Below are 25,998 nucleotides of genomic sequence, written 5' to 3' on the forward strand. Positions count from 1 at the left end.
TCCTTCTCTCTGCTCCCTTGTTGCCATGACCAGAGCTGATTTCCTCTGCCACACTCTTCCACCATGTTGTTCTGCCTCACCTTGGGCCCAGAGCAATGGAGATGGCCATCTATGGACTGAGACCTCTGAAACCATGAGCACCAAATAAACTTTTCCTTCTCTAAAATTGTTCTTGTCAGGGCTTTTGGTCACAGTGGAGAAGGATGACTAGAATAAGAGCTCTCCTGGAAACAGGGAGTGGTGTGCCTCTGCTGACCCCACCTTATCACCTTACCACCTGACATTTGGGGTCACTGGTGAAACACTTCTTTCTCCAACCTCATTGGGCTCTCAGTGTTACAGTGCCTCCACCATGTCCTTTGAGCCCTTTGTGGTGTACTGACTTGTGACCCAGCCAGCCTCGGGACAGTTTTGACATTGGTGCCCATGGACTTTTAATAGAGACCCGAGAAGCTCACTTCCATAATGAGGCTTGAAGAGGGATGGCAATACTAGGGCCCATGAACTGATAGTCCAAAGAGACGCTTTGCCCTTATCTCTTCCATGTATTGTAGAGGAATATCTCCTTTACTTAGTCAAATCCATGTTGCCTGTACACATTAAAAAGAAAGGGAGCTTGCTTTGCTTCATACAGAAAGAGCCACGTTGGACATCATTAGGGAGTATCAACACAGGTAATGAATGAAGAGGTCAAGCTACTACCCTCAATTGGTCACATGACTTTGTAACAAACCATATACATACAGAAACCTCTAAAATAAATATAGAGGATATCAGTAATCACATACCATGCACAAATTGCCAATGGAGTTAAGACCCTAAATATTTATTTTCCTTCTGATAATTTGCCAACTTTCCTAGTGAAAGAACATAATGATATAACCATGTGTGTGTGGCCCATGTGGACTTTCAGATCCATTATAGGTGTGACAAGGCTGCTGGGTGGGGCCAGGGCTCTGAGGTAAGTGTTTGCAAGCAGAGGCTGACAACTTGAGGGAAGTAGGTTGTCGTTAAAGGTGAACTTCCTGAGCCCCTAATTCTGTAATAAGTGTCTTCACAGAGGCCATGAAACCCAGGGTCTTTCTGAAAACGAGAAAATCCCATAATTGTCATGATGACTACCACACAGCCTTGGTGACCACAAAGAATTCCAATATTTGAGCCTCATCCTCCAGATGCTGACCAAGAATGTTCTGTCCCACCCTTAGGTAAACTGGGCCTAAGAAAGCAAGCCACAGTACACCTGGATTTGCTCAGTTCAGGGAGGGTCCAAACATGGAGCTTCAGCCTCAGAGAGGGCTGACCAGCCATCTGGTTTCCTGGGAAGGCCCCAGGAAAACTGCCATGAGTAGGTCACCTATAAAAGACTTCTAATTTCACCTTCTAGGCCCCTGCCAGTTGCCTCATTGGGTGACTTCAAGAAGTCTTAATTTTTTCATATGTCACAGAGCAGACTTCCATATTATTGAAGCCATCCAAATAGACATGTCATTGAACCCATTTGTTGCACTCTGAGGCCTTAATATTTACAAAGAACAAAATTGGTTTATAACATTGCTCTGATACACACCATCACTGTCACCTCTGGTATTTTTCTCCTGCATTTCCTTCCAAAGGATAGTCACAGCTATGGTCTCATTTCATCCTAACAACTCTGTAAAAGAGAAAGAAGGAGAAAAAGACAGAAGTTAGTTGATCCTTCACTCAGAAAAAAGTGATTTCCCTGAGGTCACCTGATGAAAGGGCAGGTGGTCCCGGTCTCTGCCCAGTGCCTCCTGCTTGGAGTCCTTGCATCTGAGAAACCTTGCATTTTGATGATATTCAGACCATTGGCACTTCTTGTACCATCTACTCTAGCTCCGGCCTCTCTTGCGAGAGCAGTTTTGGTGTTTCACAGGTAACAGACTCACAGTCACAAAATGGGGTATTATTATGAGAGGACACTGATGAGACTTTGAAGATGGAGTAATCAACTGATAAGAAAATGATCCCTAAAGTGGATAATAACACTATGCACTAAAGGGGCTAATAGTATTGATCTGCCTCATCAGGTCTATTGGGAGGATTAGATCACTGGCAATTTTAAAGAGCTTTGCAATGGAGGAACATAAATGATAGCACATTTAAGATTCACCTTGTCCCCTTTGGGATGACTCCCTGGAGTGACTTAAATGGTCATCCAGATGCCACTGCATCCAAGGCCAGCCTGATGAAATCCTTCACCCCATAGCCCTGTGCAGTTAGTGCTTATTCTTCAACACAACCATCAGGTGAAGTTTTGTTTTTCTTTAGAAAACAAAAGTACTGTGACAAAGCATTTGACTCTTAGGCTCCTAGTGGGAAACAGGGGCATGGATGCTTTAAAGGACCCATATGACACTCATCTGTGGTCACAGAAGTCATAGGTGAAAAAGTCACCCTTAGGAAGGGCGATCAGAGATGGCCAAGAGAGGCTCTGCCAAGCAGGAGCTAGAGAGGCAATTGTAGGAGGCATTGATTTTGTGGTTGTGAACTGGAGTTCTCTTTGCTGCCCTTAGGGAAACATTTACTTTCTCTCACCCACTTCCACAGATGGCCCATATAGAAAAGGCTACTCAGATTGTTTTCACTGTCTCATTATCATAGTAAGACCTTTTGGAATAGGCGGCTAATAAATGCTGATTGATTGGTGTTCCAGGTGTTTGAGTGTACATATGAGCTTACTTACAAGCAGGCTTTTCTGATTTTGCCAGTGTCTATGCTCAGCCATGCACTCTCTTTCCCAAGCACCTTGTGAAAAAAATGAATGAATGAATGAATGAATGAAGTGATTTGCTCAAGGTCTTACATCTTGAAAGCAGCAGGGCCAAGATGGTCCCAATGCTTCTGACACCCAGCCTAGAGCCCTGTCTATTCTGCCATTCTGTCTTCCACGCTGCAATCTAGTCAAAGCCCTCTGTTATGATTTAGATAACAGGTGTCCAGATAAAGCTTATGTGTGAGACCACGCAAGAAGGTTTAGAGGTGAAATTATTGGGTTATGAGAGCCTTAACCTAGTCAGTGCATTAATCCAGCAATAGGGATTAACTGGTTGGTGACAGTAGTCAGGTAGGATGTGGCTGGATAAGGGGGTTCGTTGGGATGTGTCCTTGGAGTATATATTTTGTTCCCAGTGAGGGGAGTCTCTCTTTGCTTCCTGGTGCCATGTTCTGTGCACCTTTCCTCCTTTACACCCATCCGCCATGATGTTCTGCCTCACCTCCAGCCCAGACCAATAGAGACCTCTGAAACTGTGAGCACCAAATAAACTTCTCCTCTAAAACTGTTCTTGTTGGGTCTTTTGGTCACAATGGTTAAACAGCTGAATAAAACACCCTCAAGTCCTTTTCTCCCATGTTCTAGTTTTATTTTCTCTGTATTCTGAGCAGCTGAGTTAAGTATGTGCTTAACCATAGCAATAGCCAAGGGAAGCTGTCATGCAGTGGACTTAACTGATGGTGCTAGGGGTGGCCCAACCTCTCCAATGTCCTAAGAATACCTCCAGGGGACACCTGGAAACTTTCTTTGGCACAGAAAGTAGTAAAGTTCACCTTGGTATTCTAGATACTTGCATTTCCCTCCCATTCCCTCAATTCCTCCCTTTCCAAATATATCATAAAGAAAAAGATTTAAATTTACTTGGAATTTGGAGCAAGATTATCCGGTTATTGATTCAAACTCTGGCAGGTCTGACTCAGAGCTGCCTCACTTGTTACGGCCACCAGTTCTGAGGGCTAAACAGGGATTCCGAGGAGTTGGGTTGCAATCAAATGACCCGCTCCCATGCAGGGAAATTTAATATTTCCATTCCCACTGAGTTCTCATTCACATCTCAGGATGTTAATTGGGATTTCAGTTGGTTCCTCTCTGCTGCTTAACCTAATATATTTGGTTATTGTGCCTGTGGCTTACAGAAGACATCAAACAACCTCTGAATAGCTACCAAATGACAGGAGCTGGGTTTATCCAGCAATTTGTCAGATAAACACAATGACAGTAGCCTTGAAAGCACTGCTCTTGGGGATGTAAGAAAGAAGATACTGTGGTAAAGAGGTCCTAGGCTTTGTGTCATCCTCAGCATAGAAAAAAAAAATCCAGGTCTATTGTATCTTATAAGAAAAAAAATGTATTAAAGAGACAATAAGTTAATAGTAACAACAGTCTGCTTGGGTGATGAAGGGTTTGGAACATAATCATACAGACCTGAATCTACTTATTTTCTAGGCTTCCTTTAGCAAATTTTTTTGGCTTGTTTCTATGGAAACTGGAGACTGCACATGAGCTAGAAACACTCAGGAGTCTTTCCTGGCAGATGTGTCCATTTCAGATTTCTCTTGAAGTGATGTCATATTTTAACTACTAAGATTAAAAGAATAAAAATAATATAATCCAGCACTATTCCCTGAAAATCATTGCTGAGAAGGTCATTGTTGATAGCTACCATTCATCGAGCACTTGCTGTGTTCTAGGACAATATACTAAACAATTGCATACCTTCACTCACAAGTAATCCTTAATCCTCCCAGTATCCCTGTGTATTTGATACCTGTAACAACCAGGGTCCATCCAGCCCTCTAGGTCTTTCCAATAAAAGGAATCAAACACAGGAATTTGTTTTGCATGTGATCAAAGAGGCCAAATAGGGAGCTGTGAGGCAGCTCAGGGAATAGCCAAAATGAGAAGTTGCTATGACCCCTGAGGCTGGAGAGCTACTAAGAAAGCATGTTTCTAGTCCCCAACAGCTGGGACCAAGTGGTAGGATCTAGAATTATGATGAAGACTACAAGTAGGAGCTGAGACCATGGAGGGAGAGACAATCTGATGGGCACTAGCTATGGAGAAGACTACTACCAGTGCACCACAGGAAGCAAGAAGTGAAAGAGGGAGGAAGGCCCTGACTTCTCTCTTCCTGCTGTCCCCACATCTTCTGTCAAGGCCTGCTATTGGCTGCACCTATGTGGAGACCAGGGGCAAAGGGTCCTAAGAATCAAGTTCCCTTGTAAAACAGAGAAAAGAGAAAGTGTTGGGATGGAGCTGAAAGCAAACCAGCAGCTGACTAGAAGAGTATTGCTATATCCATTTCATGGATGAGAACACTGAATCCCAGGAGAAATTTTTCTTAAAATAAACACTAGCAAGTTAAATGTCCCCACTCTGAACCAGTATGTAACATCTCTTGTAAAAAGGAAAAGGGTTTCTTCACACACCTGGCATTGCTGTATCATATGCCCCCACCTAAGAAAACTCAGTCAGTTACTAGCTGTGGGGGTCTGCAATTTAAAATCTGAAATTTACACATTCCAGGGGTGCTGAGCATTTATTTGATTTATACTTATACTTCCAAGGATTCAGCCTTATTCTATGTAGTCATTCACACCTCTAGTCATAAAGATATGAAAAGGATCATTTACTTACTGGTAACATGGCCCTGGGTGTTTGGGAAGATAGGACTAGTGAGAACATTGCCTTTCCTATGTTTGCGGGAACACCAGACTGTGATTCAGTTTGTTAGATTGTCACAAAGAGATGAGGAGGGGTAAAAAAGGTAAAAGTTCTCGATTCGTATTTTCTTCTTTGACCATCTGCTATCACTAAATTCATAAGAGAAATTATAAGTGGAATGTTACCATTTCTGTCCATTTCATCTTTTCTCTGAATTTGGATGGAAAGACCATTTAGCTGGGGGGAGGGGAGAATGCGTTGGCAAAGCTTGGAAAGAATTGTTCCATCTAATAGTCAGGCTAGACTCCTCTTAGAGACATTCATATTTTAAGAGAGTTTACTTGAAAACCAAGAAAGCTTCTAATATAATGATCTACAGTAACTAGCAACAGAGCAGAACATTTTTGGATAAATTTTGGATAAATGGTTCTACTTGTTTCCCTTTATATTTATGTTCTCTGTGGAGGAACTCTGTATCAGTTAGGCAGCCCTGTTTATGTTAGTAGACAAATCCATGCAAACATAGGGCTGCCCTATTTTCCTTCCCAAAGAATCCAAAGTGCCCTAGTTTACGACCCATGTAGGAGGTATTTTTCTCCCACTGAAACCCTGAAGCTACCAAGGGAAAGGGGTTTACTCTGCTCCTTACAGATATGGGACAGTTTTGGTCGACACCTAAACTGAATCTCAGAAAGGAAGCAACTTGTGGGAAAGTGAACCGGACTGCATATACTCAACACCTCCTCTGCCTCCTAAGAAATGTTTTCCAGAGCTACTGACATTAATGCCTTTTCTATTAACAGCCATTGTAGCCTCCTAATAACTAGGATCTCTTAATACTCACTTTCTCACAATTGATGTGGAATAAAACACATTAAAGAAACAAAGAATATTTGTTGATTTTAATTTTTAACCATAGTTGACCAAAATTGCTTTTTAAATTTTTGATAGTTCAAAAAAAATTTCTATTTTATTTATAATAATATTATAAGAAGCTCTAAAGAATCTTCTACATTTAAGCTAAGATTTCAAGGAATTTCACATTTTCTCATGAAGTGATTAATCTTAATTTCACTTTGAAAGAACAGTTCACACTAATAATTTTGTGGATGGTGTCCTGGGTAACTTGGCCCAGAGGACAGTTGACATATCCCTAGATGCCACAGCACAACTCGGCTATCAAGTGATTAAGTTACCCACAAAGCCCAGACGAATGCATGCCCAAGTCAGCTTCCATCAGATGTGTCCTAAGATGCCCATGGCCACTACCAAGCCACTTAATGGAGGGGGACAATGAGAAACAAGAAGTTGGCATGAAAAGAGATAGCAGGCTTCTGATGGCAGTGAGAATGTTTTTGTTTTGTAAAGTTTATAAAACTTGTGACCATGTAAACACATTTTTGGTGACCCTTCCAGGTCCTTGATTAGGGACCATGAAAGTGAGGGATCCTGAAACTTAAGCTCTTAGTTTTGTGGTAAATTTGCCTCTACTTTATCATCACCATCATAATTACTATTATTATTACTCCTGCATCATAGGGACTTGAGGGGATACTATGAGATATAACAGAGGTCAGAACATAACAGGCCATCAATTGATTGTATTTATCATAATGGCATTACCATACTTGATTCTTGAAAAGAAGTGAGGGAAGGCTGGCATGGGCAGAAGGCTTTCTGAAGGAAGTGAGATTTCTGCTGGGTCTCAGGGACTCTCCTTTTAACACTTGTAAGTTTCTAGTATTTTCAGGCAAGGACATATAGTAACCAATTTCAAAGACATAGAAATCCAAACAGAGCAGAGGATATTTCACAAGCTCATATTTGCACATTTAGACTGAATTGAAAGAAGAGGGTTTGGTAATTTAGATGATTTTAAAACTGATTTGGTTATTTTGTTGAAACTCTAGATGAAGAAGGAGAGGCAGCACTGTGGCCCCCCCATACCTGTAATCCTCAAAATTTGGGAAGCTGAGGCAGGAGGATCACAAGTTCAAAGCCAGCTTCAGCAATTTAAGCAAGGCACTAAGCAACTTAGTAACTCCCTGTTTCAAAAATAAATAAATAAATAAATAAGGCCAGGGATGTAACTCAGTGGTCAAGTGCCCCTGAGTTTAATCCCAAGTACAAAACAAAAGAAAAGAAGAAGAAGGAGGAAGAGGTGGGGGAAGGGGACAGGAAGAGAAAGAACCTCAAATCTATTTGCTCAAGATGCTTTAGTTTTAAGCAATCTTGGTAAAATGATCTACCCACATCAAGTTTTTCTACAGAGAACAGCTTTCTGGAGATATTCACAATGTAAAGGTTGAATCTTTCATCTCTAGAACCAACTAAAAATACAATTCTCTTCCTTATCCCATGGGAAGCTGGCCCATCTCAGCCTGCTGAATTGGTACCAAGAAGTGGTACCAATGAATGAAAGCTTCCATCTGCCTATAAAAAACAAATCCCAGAAGGAGGAGGGTGTGGGGTAGAGGGTAGATTCCTGCAGCAGGTTCCCAGAAGATAGACACATGACCAAGCACCTCCTTCTGCAAGCATTGCGCCTCTGCCCTCACCCACACCTGAGCAAGCATAACCACAAAGGCAGTCCCAGCCTTGGTGTGGGAAAAGGACCACAACTTGAGTCCTGTGCAAAGCAGCAGGGGCAAGTCTCCCAGGTTCTCAACTCAACAAGCCCACCTGTCTCCCTGGGCTTGAAACTATTCCTGAAGCCAGGCTCTCAGTTTGAGGTCCTTGTACATCAAGGCACAAATAAGCAAAGCATTCCCTTAGGCATTAGCACTCAAGCTGAGTGGACTGCCAGATGGCCTAGCTGGATAGCAGCAGAAAAGGAAGGGCTCATTTGAGCCTCCCTATACCACCTCCCAAGTCTGACCTGCTATGATTGGCCTCTCCCTCCAAGAGCAACCACACCCACCACCAAGGTCACTCACTTTCTTTCCATTCCATTGTTGGAATCCCACCTCTCCACCTTCTACAACATCCACAGAGCCTTCTAGACCCCAGCCCCAAGGGCCTGTCTCTGGCTTCCTATAACTTTTCATTTACTTAAGATTCACAGTCCTGTCTTTGTTTCCACTTTACAGGTTGCTGTTTTTCTACCACATTTGTGCTTCATTAACACTTGCTAAATAAATGAATAAAAGACATTTTAGAGTCACAGGGAAAGGTCCAGGATAGCTCTGTGAAGAGTGTTTCTAAGGAAGCTCAGGAGGGGTTCTGGGAAATTTAGAGGGTACTAGAGGGTACAGTGGGCTCTGAGGTAACAGAGACATCTATAAGGAGGAGGGGTTCCATTACAAATACTAACATCCAAAAATGGCTGAAGGCCCCTTCTTGATAGTAGGACTCTCTAGGTTGCAAGCAGCAGAGACTCACTCAAGTTAGTTTAACCAAGAAGGGAATTGTTGGCTTTCTTGGGTATGAAGAATACTAAAATGGCTCAAAGAATGGAAGGAAGAATTCCAGGAACCAAACTCCCAGGACAGGAATTAAACCCCTAAAGTTACAGAAAGTCCCTCTGCTTTCCTTTCCTACCCTTATCTGAATCCCAGACATGTCATCTCAACCAACCTCCCCTCTCTCCCCCTTCTCTTTTTCTCTCTTCCATCTCATTTTCACAGTGACTCTATTTTAATAGCATTCTCTTTTTCATCCTAGCAACTCCAGACAAACCCTTAACGTTTTAAAACTAAGAAAAGCTAGCTTTCTACCTCCAATCAGAAGAGTCCATGGAAGGCACTCAATTAAGCCTGAATTCTATGCATGCACCAGTAACTAACACCATTTTGATCCAACTGTGAAGAAGGAGGCTAGGCACCATGATTGACAGCTTCACCAGGGCAATATAGAAACATGAAACAAGAACTTTGGCAGGTCACTGCGCTAGCAAAAGCCAGGACCCTGGGAAAAGGCTCTTAGAGGGGATGAAGAGAAAGACTTGGAAATAACTTTAGGCAGGAATGATGATATCAAGAACAAGTATATTTTTCCAGGAGGTAAAAGAGAAGCCCTCTGAAGCTTTCTGGGTTTTTGTCTCCTTGAGCCGCCCTGTCTAAATAGACCTCAGCTCAGTAGCTCCTTTGAACCTCTGGCCTGAGAGTTGGACCCCAAATGGCAATTCCACTTCTCATGACAATCTCATGTCACTTCTCATGTCAATAGGACTCTGAGCCTTGCTGTAATGCCCAGGAAGCTGCATCTTTCCTTGCCTATCAAACCCCACTTGATTAGAAATCCAAAGACCTGATTTTGACTCTTGACTCAGTTTCTCATTTATAAACTGAATATGACAGGCTTCCTAATTTATAAACTGAATATGTTGGTCATATCTGCACTGCTTCCTCTTAAAGGTTGTGAAAATCACAGACAGGAATGTGCAGAAGGGCACATTGCAAACTGTAAAGTGCTGTGAAAACTTAACTTGCTGTTTTGAAGTTGTTCACCCGTCTTCCCACTTGAGGATCTTTTATCACCCTCATGAGAGACACCCTAGTTTTCATTAGCTTCTTCTGCCTGAATAAAAATAAAATTATGCTTTCTATTCTCTTTTAAAACTAACTGCCACCTTTTGAAAAGTCAATATGAATATATACTTTTCAAAGGCACATAGTTCAACAAATGGATAATTAGAACTGTCATCTCTCAGTCACCTATAGAAACCCCAGATATGTTCATCTCACATCCTACCAATGCAAATATCTTATGTTATCATTTATGCTCATTATACTTCAAGATTACAGTCGATTTGCCTTTAGAATTTGTTATTAAATGTGCTCATTAAAAAGCACATATATTACTGTATCATTATTTTGTTTTCTACTATTTTAACAACTGTATTTCAATGAAATTGGCTTCCTTTGTATTCCTGTGCATTTTATGTACCTTTAAGCATTATTCAATTTTCACTCCTACCACCTTCCTTCCCCTCATTCTTCTAAAACCTAAAATTGCTTTAAAAAATAAGGTCTCAAGGGGTTGAGAACTTAGCTCAGTGGCAGAGCGCTTGCCTGCCACGTGCAATATGCAAATCCACGGAAAGAAAGGAAGAAAGGAAGGTAAGAAGACTCAATAGTGAATGGGTTACGAAAAAGTTACAGATTGGTTAGAAAAGACATGGAGTTTTACTCAGCCATAAAGAAGGATGAAACTATGGCATTTGCTGTTAAATGGATAAACTGTTAAAACTGGATAAACTCATGCTAAGTGAAATAAGCCAGACTCAGAAAGTCAAGGGTCAAATGTTTTCTGCCATATGCAGAAGCTAGAGCAAAATAGGGCAGAAATTGGGGGCCAGATATCAATAATAATATAGGGAAGATCAGTGGAGTAGAAGGAGAAAGGAAGGACAGGGAAGGGGAGGAAATTGTGGCATGAATTTGACATACATATATTATGCACATGTATAAATATACCAAAGTGATCCACCTTTATGTATATCTATAAATTGCCAATCAAAAATAAATAAATGAGTGAAAGGAAGATGAGTAGAGGAAGGAGAATGTGGGGATGAAGAGGGGAAGAGAAAGCGGAGGCCACCAGGGGCTGAAATGGAGTCAATTAAATCCCATGCATATATTATTTTGTCAGAATAAACTCAGTATGCATAACTATAACACACTAATAAAAGAAGAAATGTGAAAAATAATAAAGTCTATTAATTTTAAAAGGTTTTATTTTTAATTTAAAAAAAAACAAAACATTATTCTGAGAAAGGTTGTCTGAAGGTTTTACCAGATTGCCAGAGAGGTCTTTGGTGCAACAAAAAGATCTAGAATCCTTGTTTTAATTGAATGTCAGAGCTGGCACTTCTAGTTTGGTCCTTTAATTTTCTAATCATCTCCATTTTTATCTTTCTGTTTGTACTTTCTACACAATTTCCTCACTGTGGTCTTTGGACCCCATCCTCTGACTGTTTCATTTCCTCTGTGTTCACATGGACAGCAACCTAGTCTCATTCCACTGCTGATCTACCTTCCCGTCTCTCTTCCGTTACTGGGTCTGGGGTGTGATTTCTTTCTGCAGGTCTTAGGCTGCCTGAGCATGTAGAAAAGACACTAAAATGTGACTGGGGTTTTGTGTCCAGGAGCAGGGCTTGTTGACTGGTGGCTTCATTGTGGGGTTATCAAGCAGGGACCAGCCATTTCATGTCAGAATCTGTGGGTCTTTTCTTCTGGAGAAGTCTCTGTCTTCAGGGAGGAATCACTAATCCCCTGACTGGAGAGAATGAGGACAGAGGGGTCAGCATCTCAGGAACCACCCAGTAGGAGACACCTCTCCACCCACCTCAGCACTATTCTCCACTGACCTGCTATTTCCTCAATATGAATTCTCTCTGGTTCAGTTGTCCACGTACTAAATCCTCTATTTCCTGCTTGGAGCAGGGGAGGAACAGCTGTGGGCTGTCTGGACTGGGAAAAGCAATCTCCTGAGAGAGATCTTCAACCCATCCACCTCTGTTCCCCTCCCAGCTTTGAGAGCTGACTGGTGTCTCCAATTCCTGAGCTTCCCCATGGTTCTTGGATGCCGGGTGGCTTGCTTCTCCTTAGATCTGTCCTCTGCCAATAGAGCATTCAACTCTCTGATTTTCACGGTCCAAGGATTTTCTACCTTTCTTGCCTGATGTTGTTTTTCACTCTGTTTTTCTTTATCCCTGCAGGCTCATACTTTTCTTTGCCGTCGTTTCTTCGTCGGTGTTTACAGAGGTAGCAGAGATTATAAGGAGTGCACAACTAGTCATGTTTATCCAAGGCTTCTGCTTCTCACTTTATCCAAGGTTTCTCACTTTGGCCCAAAGAATCATAAAAAGACACCCTCGGGCTTTTATTGATGCTTGTTAGGAATATAATCCAACTTGAGTTGATGTAATAGAACCTGACAAGGAAAACACCTGCTAGCTGGGGAACTGGAATGTCAACTCTCATCCCTGAAGCAATGATTAACCTAAAACTACAGAAACCAACTACAATATGATAAAGGAAGGAGTCAGACCTAATGTCCAAAATGGTAACATTCAGATGAGGTTGGAAATGCCCACCTCCCCAAGAAGACTGCCTGGGCCGAGGGAACAGAGGTACAAACCTTCTACACATCTCAACCTTTTATACACATCTGACATCCACTTAATGTCCTTGTCATCATTGCTCCCGAAAGCTGTTACTCTATTCTTCAACATAACAGAAGGATTTCCTCCCTTCTCAGTCTATATGATTCCCACTTGTTATTCTGTTGACATTGTACCCTTCTGGGACATTTGTGAGTCTTCTGAGCAGTATCCAAGTTGTCTGCCTTTCAGCACAAACTCCTCCTGTGTGGCCTGGCCAACTCTGATGTCTACAACACTGAGCAGGAAATCAAAAGGAACAGAAAAGGTTTTTTGATGAAGAGATCCAATTAAGTTGAGAAGGACAGAAAAGAAACCTGACAGGCTTCCTAGTTTAAAAAAAGAATGAAAACACCTGAAATAATGTGTCTTGGGTAAATGTAAATGTTTCCTGAAAGTGAGAAAAAAAAATCGTGTTTCTATGGCACTTTCCTTTCAAGGACAATAAGCTCCTTTTTTTTTTCTTTTTTAATTTCACAAAAGGAAGCAAAGACAAGACACCAATGCTTTAGCCCCATGCAGCCAGCTCATGGCAGCTGAGATGTTATTTAAAGATATGAAAAGGAGGATCCCTGGATGGACTAGAACTGAATAGCTGAAGCAAGGAGGAGAGAGAGGGTTTCTTCCAAAGCCCCAGGTGGGCAGGTGTCACTGTTGGATTGCTGGGCAGCTTCAAATCGCTGTCCCCTGAATTGTGTCCTGCAGGCCTCCTGGTGTCAGGGTTTAAGAAATAAAAGGAGGACCAAATGAAGCACAGTGAGAGACGCTGAGCTCAGACCCTTCTGTTAGGAGAGAAAACAATGAATATTTCCTATTTGCCAGATCTCCAGTTAAATGGCTTTTCCACAGTAGGTATTGTAGTAGTAGGGGCTAATTGGTGGAATCTAATGAAAAATCAGAAGTGAGCCAGACACAGTGGGGCATGCCTATAATCCCAGTGACTCAGGAAGCTGAAGCAGGAGGATTGCAAGTTTGAGGCAAACCTCAGCAATTTAGTGAGGCCTTAAACAACTTAGTGAGACCCTGTCTCAAAATAAAAATGAAAAGGGCTGGAGATGGAGCTCAGTGGTAAAGCTCCCCTCGGTTCAATCCCTGGTACAAAAATACAGGGAAGAAAAGAAAAATCAGAAGTGAGTTTTGGCTGGAAGCCATTTTCATAAATAGCCTAATAGCTTAACAGCGAAGATATTTTTTAAGAGCCTTGGCCACAGCTTCCTATTCTACCCATGAGAAAGACCAGATCTAATCTGAGCCACAGGCCCACAACTACACACTTGGAGCAAAAATTAGTAGAACTGCCACAGTGCCCTAGAGAAGAGCCACAGTGAATTATCTGACCACAGGCTGCTGTTTCAGGACCCTTATCAGATGGCTCTGCCTAGCAACAGAGAGGTCCAAATGCAGAGAATCCCAGAGCCCTGCCAGCCCAAGGCAAGGGAAGTCAGGAAACATTGTGGACAGAGCAAAGCACAGAGGTATCAATTATAGGCTAAATGATCATGAAGTTTACTTACCCAAAAAATTCACACTAAACACAAACTACAGAAATAGTTGATTACCACTCATTGATGTGAATAGAAGGAAGAAGAGTTAGGGAAAATGATGAGTATCTTATTTTTTTTCTATATTTAGATTTAATTTAAATCTCTACCCCAAATACAGAATCTCCCATAGGACAAGGGCTGCCACTTAAGGATCTGTAGATTGTGCACTGAATAATTCCAGAGCATCTTCACATTGTAGGTCATGATCATAAACAGAACGTTCCAATGTTTTCTTATTTCCGGATTCTTTGGTCACAGAGCAGAAGATACAAGTTCTCCAGTGAACAACAGGCCACACCAACTGATGTGGCTACTGGCAGTCTGAGGGTCTGCCCTGAGTCTCTGATTAGTCCTCATTCTAGGCCAGGTTCTATCACCAGACATAGGGACTTAGGTACTGTGGATGCTGCAGGGTCTCTCCTGGTAGCAGCCTCTCTGGAACAGCTTGGCCTGAATCTGGCTGCTTCCTCCCTGGCCTGCCTAGATATGTTCTAACTCCGCCCCCACGGAGGGCACAGCTTTACCCCCAAGTGCAACCACTGTCTGGTTTCTCCTAGCTGGCTGCCTCTTTAGTACCTCTTTTGTGCAGGGATGCAGCCAGCCAGCATTGGGCTCTGAAGACCTTGGAAGTAGAGCCTGGAGTCTCAGAGTTCCTCCTTCCCTACCCCATCATCTGAGGTCCCTCATCACATCTGGCTCTAATCTGACACAAGGATTAACCTTGTCCCACCTAGTATCTGTTCAGACTCATCAGCAAAGCCAAAGGAAATCTGTCCTCAAAGAAGCACATCCCATTCACCACACAATAACAGACCACCCACGCTGCTTCTCCAACCTCTCCCTGGAACACCGAGGGACTCTGTGAACACTGAGCCCTCACAGACCCAGCAGCCTCATGCAGATGTGTTACGATGAGCATGAAAATAAATATTTACATTGACAGTGCATTCTCCAGCCTGCCCAAGCCTTAAATGCACTAAGACATGGGAGCTGGAGTATTCTAAAAAAAACTTGTTCAGAATCCAGCCTCCCTGACTCTTGCTGTAATCAATCTCCAGCAATGCTACCTGTGGTATTTCATTTTCTTTTCCTCATCTTTGTTTTTGTGAAGATAAAAGCAGTTTGAAATGAGTAGTTGAAATTACCTACATTTAGATGGCTCTGCAGGAAATTGCAATCTCTTTGTTTTTCTTCTTGATTTCTCCATGTATAAATACAGTGTTATATATAGTTGTCTTTTGTGGTCAAAGATAATGGTGATACTTCCCCCAAAAGACAAGTAAGAATGAAAATAATAACAATAATAATCCATCTATGATCACAGTAGGTTTTTGTGCCATTTTGGCCATTCCTACCTAGGGTCTGATTACTTCTCTCAGGTCACTAAAAGTGCTGAATCCTGCGTGACCCTCTCCCCTAAATCTGCCTCTCATTACCACACAGTAGAGAACTTCAGAATAAAAATAATAACAGCTCACTTTTTTGAGCATGTGTTATATGCCAAGCACTGTTCTTTGCAGCTTCCTCATATTATCTCATTTAATCTTTCTGAAATTCCTCTGACGCAGGTATTATTGATACTCCCATTTTACAGATGAAGAAACTGAAGCACAGGAGATTGAGGCACTGGATCCAGGTCACACAGGTCATAGGGAGGAGGACCTGTGCAGTCTAGCTCCAGAGCATGTGGGCTGAGCTCCAACATTTTACTACACCAGGAGACTGTGGACAGCCAGAGTTCAGCTAAGCTGCAGACAAAGCAATGGACAGCTCTTCACAGTGCATCTACAGGTTGCTCTTCAGAGATGGAGGGCGCCTTAGTCCAGTCAGGCTGCCATAACAAATGGGGAACTGGCTGGCTCACAAATAACGAAAATGTATTGCTCACAGTGCTGGTGGTTAGAAGCCCAGGATCAAAGTGACGGCAGATTCCATTTCTGGGAAGGCCTGCTTCCCTATTTTATAGACAATGTCTTCACACTGAGCCCGAACATGGCAGAAGGGGCACAGGGAGCTTTCTTTTATAAGGGCACTAATCTTGTCCATGAGGGCTCTGCCTTCATGACCTAAACACCTCCCATAGGCCGCACCTGTAAATATACCATTACGTGGGGCATTAGGATTTAACACATGAATTTTGTAAGGTCACAGACATTCAATCTACAACATAAGGGTTTAAGGAAAAATAGCATCCTTAACATCACTAGGTTCTCCCATGGTGGCACTCTGCTCCAGACAGGCCAAGAGCCCTGCACTCTTTCAGATGGTTCTCAAGAGGAATGTCCCTCTGGGATGCTTGGGTTCTCTCTGCATGTGCGGTGCCTGCACACCTTTACCCACTGATCTTTGAAACCTGGTCTGCACATTCGACACCAGGCAGCTGTGAGAGTTTTGACAATCTCTCTCCTCTCCACCCCACAATCCTCACATTCTCAGCCAATCCACATGTCCCTATGCTAATTGCCCTTTCCAAAGTTAACATTTCCAAATGGCAAGATAAGTTCAGAGTCATTTAAAAGAAAAATACACGTACTTGAGACAGAACCGTGAAAATGTTAGGCTTCTTTCTTTCTTTTCTTTTTTTTTTTTAATCTCATCCTTACCCTCTCTGCAGAAGTAGTGAGCTCAAGTGGCCTCTTGCTTCTTGTTTTTCCCAGGGAAACCAATTTCGGTTCAGTTCCCACTGTTTCATAACACAAGAGCTCAACTTACACACTTCCAAACAGAGGGATGGGTGCTCAGTTTTGTTTTCTTCTTCCCTCAAGAAAAAGCCTCAATCTCAGTTTCAGGCTTAAACAGACTTAACAGCCATAAGTCCCATAAGCCCTGGCCTGCCATAAATAGTCTTTTTCATCAGAAACTGCAAATCACCATTCCACTGTATAAACCAGAGCTACTCGGAGAGCTGCCCACAGCACCGAGCACTGTGCCTTCCATTTAGTGGCATTTAATAAAGATTTGTTGATGGACTGATTGATCCAGGTCTTCTTTCTCAGGTGCAGCCTAAGTGTCTTAGATTTTTGTCAAGGGATTTCAACGAAGATTTAAAACCAAGGATTTACGCACCAATCTCTCAATACTCACAGTCCTTTAAGCTCAGAATCTCACAACCTATTTATAATGGTTGAGTTTCCATACCCTTACAGGGACCACACAGCAGGAGGAAAGACAGGACAATCCAGTCAAAGCCACTACACTATCCAGAGCATAGCACAATGGTAAGGAGGGTTCCTGGGGGAACTGAGAAAGCCCGGGGAGCCCTCTGAATCATAAGAGACAAGTAAATCAGGACTCCAAAATGACGGGTCTGAGGGGAAACCCCAGTGGCAGTGTGTGCTTAGCACTGAGGTCCTGGCTTCAATCCACATCAGGATAGTTAGAAGCTTTAGAGTCAAGAAGCCTGATTCTACTTCTCACTAGCCCTGTGGCCTTATGTAGGTTACTTAGCATCTCTGTGCCATGATTAGGTCATCCAAGCCAATCTGTAGGATGTCGGTCAGCATAAATGAGGACATGTGTGTTAAGCCCTTGAGGTAGTACCTGGCATGTAGAAAGCACCACTTGTGTTTTGAACAATTAGCAATACAGGGAAGAAAACTGCACTGTACTTTTAATTTTATGAAATCAGGGGCACATGTACACCAATTATGATAACTCCACCAACCAGAATAATCAGTTAAACAGAACACCATACCCTCCCAACATACCAGAGATTGGCACACATGGTACAGAAAGTGCTAGAGTAGAAAGAAAGCTGCGTGTGCAGAAAGTGAATTTAATCAGGATCACAAAAACGCCAACTAAGATAAAATCACATCATAAATTTCTTCTGTGAAATGATTGCTCTGGGAACAGGTAAACCACATGAGCTATTTCAACTTTTCTTTTTATTTTTTCCCTTTTTCCCCCCCTTATGGTGCCAGGGATCAAACCACGCCTGGTGCATGCTAGGCAAGTGCTCCACCACTGAGCCACATGCCCAGCCTTTTCTTGACCATGAGTAGGAAAGGCGACTGACTGAGTGGCTATGCCCCCATCTAGTCATCAGACTTCAGTGAGAATAACCAAGGGGGTGGGTGGACCTACACAATTAGGAGGCAATTAAGGCCTTGTAAACACAGCTGTTGATTAAAAACACAGGTAAGGGAATTCTAAGGAAAATTAAATGTAACAAATCAGCAGGCAGAAAATGGATCCCTAGGCGGTGGAGAAACTTGTTAATAAACTTGCTGAAACCACCACCAACTCAGAAAAGTGATAGTGAGCAAAGGACAAGAACGTTTTACATCAAGTCTTACAGCAAGGTCAGGGGAGGGAAGTCTCTTGGGTGGCTGAGTGACTTTCAGGGAAACAGGAGCAGTGAGATGACAAGGGTCTGAGCAGCAAAGGATGTCCCCCTGCAACATGTTTACAGCAGAGATCACTGTCAGGGTTACGGTGAGCTAGACCATAGGAAGAAATCAACTCTGCGAAGTATACTGGGCTCCTTCCTGGTCCAGCAACAAGTCAAATGGAAGATACAAAAGTGAGCCAGGCTGGTGAGAGATCTCAGGGAACATCTGCACCACAAGGACAGCAATGGCTTGAGCAGTCACATAGGTAGGGTCATGTGCAGAGAACAAGACAGAGGAGGCAGGTGAGTTTCCACCATCAGGATGGCTTCCTACAGAAGGTGGCATCTGAGCCATCCTAGAGATTCCAAAGAAGTATAGGAAAATTGATCAGAGCAAGGAAAGGGCGTTCAGTTTCCTTATTCATCTGCACCACCATCTACCCCAATTAACAAGTTACTAGGCACCTCCTATAGGCACTGTGCTAGGAGCCAATGGCAGAATTTTAAGTAAAAAGCAAGAGTCGCTGCCCTCAGAGTACTCCTGAGGAGGCAAACCTCAACCAAAGGGCCAAACCTTCAGACATACAAGCAGAAAAGCCAGTTCCATGAGGGGCTCTCTGAGGTCTATCTAAAATTCTGACAGGGACATATGAAGACCTTGCTGAGGAAGCAATGGTGGATCTGAGATCCAAAGGGTGAGTCTGAGACACCCAGGCAGAGTGGAGACTGCAGCATTCCTGACTGAGGGACTGAAATCTGCAAGATAAGAAAGAAGTGTGAAGACAGCAAGGTGCTCACACAGGCCAGGAAGGATAAGCATGCCACGTGGGTGGGGAGCAGTGTGTGGGAGAAGAGTCTGCAGGATTGGTAGGGCTCGTGGGGTCCTGGGGTCATGGCAAAAAGCCCCATCCTTGACTCTAAGAACAATGTTAAATCCTGGAAATGTTTTAATCAGTATCCTTATGGGAGGAATGGGGCAGGAAGTGGTAGGGAGAGAGTTTTATAATGGAAAGATGACCTGGCCAAAGCATGGAGACTGCATGAAAGCCAGAGCGGATGGACCAGTGGTCCAGGAGGTAGGGTGGAGGCCAGGAATGGGGAGACAGCTGTGAGGATGGGGAGAAACGAGGTCGTGCGATATTGGGCTAAGTCAACAGACTAGAAGGTAGAGTGTGGGGGTGGGTAGGGGAGAGGCAAGTGGTGAGGAAACCTTTGGCTTTCAGGAGGCATGGATGTCCAATTCTCTGAACAAGGACAGTTGGAAAGGATCATTGTGACAGAGAGAGATGAGTGGGGGCGGGGGGGTTAAGATTATCTTTCCCCTAGTAGACTATGAGCTCCCTGAAGGCAGGGACTCTTTTTACTCAAAATAGAGTCCTCAGACACTTTCTGACAGATAATAAGTGCTCAGTCACTGCTTGTTAATGAATGCATGGTGATGAGGTGCCTTCATTGTGGTTTTGGACATGTAAAGTTTGAGGTGCTTTAAGACATGTGAGAGGAGATGGTAGGTGAAACGCTAGATATGTGGGTAAGCCTGGGAAGGGAGCTACAGGATCACCCGAGAAGAGCAGCTAGAGGGAGAAGACAAGCAGACCCTGGATCCAACCTTTAGGAGTTGCAACCTGTCGGGGCCTGGGAGAAGAGGGGAAGTGCACAAAGGAGACAGAAGGAGCAGCCAAAGTCGGAGGGAGTGCTCTAAGGAGCGGGGAGTCAGCAGTGCCAACTGCAAGTAAGATGAGAAGCTAAGAATGTTCTTTGGGCTTAGCAACACTGAGCTCATTGGTGACCTTTGTGGGGACTGTTTTTGTGAAGCAATGGGGTGGAAAAAAGTTTGGAGGTGGCAAGGGGTGGGAAGTGATGAAGCCATAGCAGGGGGTAGACACAAGTCTGAGGGAAGGAGAAAGGGAGCAGTGGGCAAGTGTTCAGCAGAGGCAGCAATATGCTGGGCCTATCTGAGAAGTGACAGCGGCCTAGCATGGCTGGAACAGGGCTCTCAGGCATTTTTTTCTGCCCCAACATCCATTGGTGGAGAGACACTTCAGGTCTTTAATGGAAATTAGAACATCAGGAAGGAGGGCCGATTCCTTAGGGAGATAAAAGCTTGGTTTTGGGAGCCATTCATTTTACCAGGGACTTGGGGACCAGGCTAGAGGAGAGTGATGTCTAGAGGAGACTTGGAAAGATGGACTGAGGGCAGCATCAGCGACCCACAGTTGCAGGCCCAAGGCAGGCCACCATCTGTTTTTGCGTGGGCAGTCCACAAGTTAAAAACAGCTTTCATGTTTTTTCAAATGGTTGGAAAAGGATCAAAAGAAGAAGAACACTTCATAACATGTGATAAGTTCATGAAATCTGCATTTCAGTGTCCATTAATAAAGTTTTATTGAAACATAGACAGTAACACTCATTCACCTGATATCTGGTCTGTGGCTGCTTTCGTGCTGCTGTGGCAGAGTTGGAGAGTTGTGACAGAAACTGTTTACCCACACAGCCAAAATATTTACTACCTGGCCCTGTACAGAAGTTTGCCAAGCCTGGATCCAAGGCATAGGGAAGCAATCAGAACAACTTCCTGTGAGCTAACATGGGAAAGAATTAGGTTAAAGGGAACCAGGTCACACTGCACATTAAGGAAAGCAGGCACTGGCCACGTAGGAGTGAGAAGAGAATGACAACAACGTGCTCTCTTTGGTTCTGTGATGGACATTCTCTTCCTCCTCCAGGAGGCCCCTCTCTTGCATTGTGAGGAGAACCCCACGAGGCTCCATGTGAAGGGTACATCTTTGAGGAAACATTCCCTTCACCAGCAGAGTCTCCACGCTGTCTTAAGTAAACAGAGCTTCATGCATCTCCCCTTTATATCTCTCATCACCATGGTAATTAAATAATTATTTGAAGAATTCTTGGTCTAATGCCTTACCCTCCCCCTGGACTGGGAGATCCTGTGGGAGTAAGACAGAGCAGTTTCTGGATACTGGCTGCTTGGTTCAATCCTGCTTCCACCATGAACTGGCTAGTAACTGTGGCTCACTTACTGTCAGTCTGCTCATCAGTAAAATGGGGACAGTGAAAATCTGTACCTTTTGGGGTTGTGAGAATTAAATTAAATAATTCAGACAACACGCTTGGAGCAGTACCTGCACTGCATTAGATCTTGGTATCCATATCATCATTAGTAGCTACTGGGATGGGGGCAGCACAGGAAAGGAATGGATAAGAATTTCAGGGAAAATGGGTAAATGGTGATGTTATTCCCTGAGACAGAAAAGACAAGAAAGGAAGTAGGTTTGGGGAACTTGCCATGTCGAGGAGTCTGGAGACAGTCAAGTGGCAATGCAAGGTAGGTAGATGGGAGTGAGCTCAGTGGGGCTGCTGGCTGAGGTAGGAGGTTGGAGGAGTATGGATAGGGCTTGAAATAGCTGAGGGGAAACATGAGATTGTGGGGCTGCATTTTTGGCCTCGATAGAAGTGCCCTGGCACTTGTCATGTGTGACTGTCTATATATAGAAGGTTGTCTTGTTGGCTACCAGATCCCCAGTACTCCTGGCATAGCACTTAGCATGTAGTAGATGATAAATAAATATTTAACAAATGATTAAGGAGAGAAGACCCATACATATTACCATGATTATCATGTTGGGATGTTGCAGCAAGTACTGCGGCCCATCCTGGACATCACTAGTAGTCATCACACATGACAGCTTCCTACATCAGACATATGTGTATTGCTACTCAAGGGAATTCTCCAATGGCAGTAGCAGGCCAGCCCATGCATGCGGCAAGCTAAAAGTATGGAGGAGTCAATGCCCTCAGGAAAGAACCCATGTGAACCACTGAGGAGTGGAAATTGGGAGATGAATATCCAGTACCCTCAGCCATCAGTCAGATGTTCTGTGAGCCACCCTCTTGCCACAGAACTGTGTCTTAGGCAGCCCTACTGGGTTCACGATCAACACTCAGCACCCAGAATTCGAGTTCACAGGAGGGTGAATTCTACATTAAAGAAGTCTAAAGGGCCCTCAAATATCTGAACTCCATGGTCTCATAAAGATAAACAGGAGGATACCATCTCAAAATGCATCTTCTTGGACCACAGTAATCTGATGCTCAAAATCAGGGCCTACAGGGAAGCAGACTCCTGAAAGCCAGCTGCCCGCTGACTGAGCTCTAAGAGGAAAGAGCTGGTAATCTTGGACAAGCCACTTCTGGGTCGGTTTCCTTAGCTGGCCAAAAGGAGGTAATTACCTATTTGCTTGCCTCAGAAGACCCAGGAGAGTAGAAGAAATAGTGCTTTTAAGGATAGAGCTGTAAAGATATATAGGGGTGTCACCAATGCATCCTAGGGTTCAATTTCTCTAAGAGCCTACTAATGGGAATCCAAGTTACTAGTGAATGCTCTTTCCCTGATGCTGCTGCATAACCCAGAAGGCACTGAGGAAATGGAGACTTTACAGGTATTCCTGCTACCCTTGTCCACAAGAATCCTCTTTCTTGTGTGAATTTGGGGTAAAGGAACAACACCATAAAACCAAGGATTCAGTGGATATCTACCCATTCTTCTTCCAACAATTGGGTCTTTTCACATTCCTCTTTTTGGTCTTCTTAATGACTAAGTATCCCTCTGTGTAGGTAAGTGTGATGGTTAATCAGGATAGTCAACTTGATTGGACTGACAGACACCTAGGGAACCCCTGTGATTGGCTATGTCCATGAGAGTCTTTTCAATGATGATTGGTGTGTAGGACAACAAACCAAGGAAGGACATCTGCTCTGAATATGGGCATGGCTGTCCAGTGGCTGGGGGTCCAGATGGAACAAAAATCTGAAGGGGGAGCTGCAGCAGATGCAGATTTGACTCTTCTTGAGCAGGTGCATCTCTATCTACCACCATCACCTATGGACATCAGATTCCAGCTTCTTCACTCTTTTAGCGGGTCTCCCACCAGCAATTCTCCAGCAATATCAGGCCTTTGGCCTTGGACTGCAGCAGCATCATTAGTTCCTCCTCTTCTGAGGCTCCTGAGGCTCCAGCTTCTGCTGGCTCCTCTAGCTCTCCAGCCTGCGGATGGCCATTATGGAACTCTCCAGCTTCAGATCCTGTAAGCAATATATAAATCCCTTTTTATAATTATACATAGTCATATCCTGTTGGTTCTGTTCCTATAGATAACCTTAACATAAGGAATCTGGGTGCTTGGGAGGCGACGTAACTTGTCCAAAATCACATAGGTAATGAGAAGCACAGGGAGGATTTTAAAACAAAAATGTCTGTGTGGCTCCCAAGTTCATGGACTTCCACAGTTCCACATCCAGCCCTGCTTTTTCTCTGAAAAATCCTCCTCCATGATGTCATGAAATATTATTTGCCCCTAGAAGTTCTTCCCAAAAGAAAACAACCAGTATCCTAAGAACATATGAATTTTCTCTACCAGTTGAGAAGAAATAGTCTAATTTAGCCCCTATAATCCCTTCCCTAACCCAACCCTGAACACATAATAAGTCACTGCTTCTAGAGAGAGAGCAAGGAGCCCCAGGTATTCTGATTCTTCAGATCACATGGTAGTGAAAACCAGGTTAAGAATGTGAAACTCACCGAGTTGCAGAGAGAGAACAGGATGCAGCCACAAAACCACAAAGGGAGATATGGCCTGTTTGGCTCCTACTCTAATTACAGACAAAGGTATGTGTCTCAACACTATCTTTCCTGAGGACACTGGAAACTGCCCATGTGGGTGCCTGGTAGGCTACAGACATTTACAATATTTGGTAAATGAACCAATGTGCTCATCCTCCCTTTTTCTTCCCTCTCATGCTCTCTAAACCCAAGAGGTTGTTCTCATTTTCCTGTACATGAAGCAAATCATGATGGCACTGCCCTCTCCCATTTCCCTGACTTTTCAACTCTGAGGTCTTCTTGGGTTTACCAGTCACCTCCCACTTCCTTTGCTCTTACCTTTCTAAACCCAGCATCTTTCACTCCTCTTAGTGTACTGGCCCAGGTAATACTGTGAAGCTCCCTTGGTCAAACTTCCTGTTGGACTGCTGAGTCATTTGTGACCTCTCGATAAAATTTAATTGAGTCCACACAACCACCACTTATTCCTAAGGACAGATAGTCTAATGGCAGTGACTAATTCCCCATAAACTTGGCTTTGTGTGCAATGATCAAGAATACAAACAATTGCTGGGTTCAGTGGCACAGGCCTGTAATCCCAGCAGCTCAAGAGGCTGAAGAAGGAAAATTGTGAGTTCAACTTCAGCCTCAGCAATTTAGTGAGGCCCTAAGAAACTCAGCAAGACCCTATCTCTAAAAAATATATATATATAAAAGGGTTGGGGTTGTGGCTCAGAGATTAAGCGTCCCTGGGTTCAATCCTCCAGTACAAACACACACACACACACACACACACACACACACACACACACACACACACATATACACACACACACAATAATAAATGCTGGCAAGATTGTGAGGGAAAAGGTATACTTGTATGTTATTGGTGAGGCTTCAGACTAATACAACCAATCTGGAAAGCAGTATGGAGATTCCTCAAAAAACTAGGGATGAAACCACCACATGACCCAGTATTCCGCTCATTGGCATTTTCCCAAAAGATGTAAAATTGGCACACTATAGCAATACAGCCACCTCAAAGTTTATAGCAGCACAATTCACGATAGTTAAATTATGGAATCAACCTAGGTTCCTATCAATAGGTGAATGGATTAAGAAATTATATATGCTTTTATATATAAATTATTATATATAAGATATATAGATATAATAATACACATACAATGCTGTTCTGCTCAGCCATAAAAAAGAATAAAGCTATCACATTTGCCAGAAAATGGATGGAAATAGAGAATATTACACTAAGTGAAATAAGCCAAACTCAGAAACTCAAGGTATGTATATGTAGAAGCTAGAGTAAATAAAGAAAAAGAGAAGGGAAGGATAGAATAACATAAAAATAAAGGGAAGATTAGTAATGTAGAAGGAGATTAAGAGACAGAGTGGAGAGATGGGAAGGGAAGGCAATGTAGAATGAACTCTTAAAAATCATGTTATGGGCATATATCATTATACCAGAGGGAACTTCACCTTTATGCATAGGTAGAAAGAACCAATCAAATATAAATAAATAGACAAGCTAAAGGAAAACCAGTAGAGTAGAGAAAAGAAAATTGGAAAGAAAAGGGGGAGTGAAGAGGTGGGTGGGTGATCATAAACTGAAATTGAATTCCATGCATGTATGAGTTTGTCAAGATGAACCCACCTACTATGTATAACTATAAAGCTATAAATAAATAAATAAATAAATAAATAAATAAATAAACTTTACCTTATGTGAACCTGTTAAGATGTTTCCTAGACCAAATGACCAAATGACTTGAAGTTCACAAAGGAAAAATAAAACAATGATTTCCAAAACCTTATAGCTATGACAGAGGAATGTGTCTCAACTCTTCCCAAAGAAAGAGGTCCAATGTCTTTAGGGTTTGATCCTTCAAGAAACTCCTCTTCCAATGTCATATTCTGTCCTAG

At 43.1% G+C, this 25,998-nt stretch overlaps 1 long non-coding RNA gene across 2 annotated transcripts; it reads right to left on the reverse strand.

Annotated features, from left to right (window-relative positions):
- Positions 1-1,135: 1,135 nt before the first annotated feature.
- LOC144370868 (uncharacterized) lies at positions 1,136-25,998 on the reverse strand. Of its 2 annotated transcripts, XR_013430902.1 has the most exons (3): positions 25,796-25,998; positions 22,998-23,543; positions 1,136-1,654 (listed from the first exon to the last, which is right to left on the reverse strand). It is a non-coding gene; the product is annotated as an uncharacterized LOC144370868 (long non-coding RNA). The 2 variants fall into 2 exon arrangements; XR_013430901.1 differs by lacking the exon at positions 1,136-1,654 and having other exon boundaries at positions 11,114-23,543.

Source organism: Ictidomys tridecemlineatus, chromosome 15 (genome assembly GCF_052094955.1).
Source record: "Ictidomys tridecemlineatus isolate mIctTri1 chromosome 15, mIctTri1.hap1, whole genome shotgun sequence".
Classification (NCBI taxonomy): domain Eukaryota; kingdom Metazoa; phylum Chordata; class Mammalia; order Rodentia; family Sciuridae; genus Ictidomys; species Ictidomys tridecemlineatus.